A 2177-nucleotide genomic window follows, 5' to 3' on the forward strand; every position below is an offset into this window, starting at 1 on the left:
CGGGTCGGAGTGTGGGGGGCCCTTGGGGTTGGGGACTCAACCTTTGCGAGAAGAATTACCTATTTAAATACGCAAATTCAACCTTCAATTATCTATGCATGAACAATTTTAATATAATCTTGCCTTAATATACTTTAAAGTACTTATTTAAAAAAAAAAAAAAACATTGGGCATTATCCCAATCGCGCAATGCGCGTAAAAAACTAGTGAATAGTGAATATTTGGTGGACGGTGATGAATGATACGTTGGGGAAGCAGAAGAGTTTTGCATGCGTAATTAATGAATTAATTACGTTTAGACTTCCGAGAACTGTGCGTTAGTTTTAGATATTTAGCCGGTTGGGATTAATTACAATTTTTTTTTAATTTCTTAAGTAAAAATTAAATATTGGGGTTTGGGGCCCCTAAAAATTGGGGGCCCTGTGCTGTTGGGCTGCTTGCACAGTCCAAAATCCGGCCCTGAAGATAGGTCTAATATTACTACTACTTAGGATTGTATATTTGATACTATCTCTATATAATTGACATTTGTATACATTTTATTTACTCAAATCTAAAATTACCTAAACATGTATAATCATTAAAATATAATAAATAGGAAGCTACTATATACGTATACGGTTGATTCATACTAATACAATTTCTGTAAAGAACGTATACTGTTGATTCATACTAATCCAATCGTTGTAAAGAATGATAAGTAATATAGTTAAATTACAAATAACAGGCCCGTCTAGCTCAGTTGGTAGAGCGCAAGGCTCTTAACCTTGTGGTCGTGGGTTCGAGCCCCACGGTGGGCGTTTGCATTTTCTTCGGCTTTCTAACCTCCTTAACGCCCCTTAACCTCTGAAATTACACAAATACCCTCATCTTTACTAGAGCTTAGTTACAGTTAACGAATGGAGCAAAACCACTGCAAATTTGTGGACAAAATAACTATTTTATGGAACAAATCACAAAATGATATTCCTTTTCTCTCTATATTTTTTAATCTTTATGTTTGCATGTTGAATATTGGTGAATAAATTGATACACAAAATATATATAAAATATATATTTATCCCGAAAAATAGAATTTAATTTATAAAAAATTAATTTCAACCAATTTTGGTACGAAATCAAAATTACATATATATACAACGTATATATATTAACCAAATAGGGATTTATTTTATTAAAAATAATCTCACCACAACTAGTAAGGAACTAGTACAAGCTAAGGGATTTAATCCGAGATTAATCCAGGGCCGGTCCTATCATTTTATAGGCCCGGGGCAGGATAAAAAAGATGGGCCCCGGCTACACTGCTGGAAATTATGAAATTTCCGACCACCTGAAAGTAATCTTAAATCAAGTCGAAATCCTTGTTCCGACCACTTTTGGTATCCGGAAAAACTTTTATTGCAATTTCCGACCACTTTTTACTTTCAACTTGATTTAAGATCACTTTCAAGTAGTCGGAAATTTCATAATTTCCAGCAGTGTTAATATATATTTCATGCCTAAAATTTAAATTAAATAAGGAAAAAATTATTAATATCATTAACTTTAAATAAGATTAACAAGTTTTTAACAATTTTACCTACACAACAATAATCATGAAAAAAATTCTATGTGCTTTCCTTAATGCAAAATAATAAATAATCGTATAAGTGCCTTCATAAATAAATAATATCATATTTTTTAAAAATGAATAAATGATTTAAAATCGAGTAAACTTATAAACTATAACATTGTTATCATAATAAATAATAAATTAATTATTATTAAAAATTTATAAAACAATAATTACAAACATATGTGAAGCTAAAAATCTTTTTTGACTAAGAGCAAGAAATTAAAATATTTCAAAACGCAATGAAAAAAATCCAAAAAGATATGAAACATAATTATCTAGATAAAATAGTTTGAACATAAAGCATATTACAAATCACACATCTTTTATATTATTTATATGATGATTTTTATAAATACTTTTTCTTTTAAATAGATAAATTTTAAACCAAGACTATGTGGTCTAATGGTATCCGGGTTGGACTTTCATTTGGAAGGTTGTAAGTTTGACTCTTAGTGGAGGCGTTGGTTCTTTGTGTTTCAGTAAGTTGAGAAAGTATATGTACATTGATTAGATACCATCCTATTTTGACGTGTCTTGTTTGGTTAACATGAGTTGATTG

The 2177-nt window shown here is 30.1% G+C and overlaps 1 non-coding gene across 1 annotated transcript; it reads left to right on the forward strand.

The window, feature by feature from the left end:
* The first annotated feature begins 727 nt into the window (after nt 1–727).
* On the forward strand, nt 728–800 carry TRNAK-CUU. Its single transcript has one exon. It is a non-coding gene; the product is annotated as a tRNA-Lys (tRNA).
* Nucleotides 801–2177: the final 1377 nt, after the last annotated feature.

Source organism: Ipomoea nil, unplaced genomic scaffold, assembly GCF_001879475.1.
Source record: "Ipomoea nil cultivar Tokyo-kokei standard unplaced genomic scaffold, Asagao_1.1 scaffold0761, whole genome shotgun sequence".
Classification (NCBI taxonomy): Eukaryota; Viridiplantae; Streptophyta; class Magnoliopsida; order Solanales; family Convolvulaceae; genus Ipomoea; species Ipomoea nil.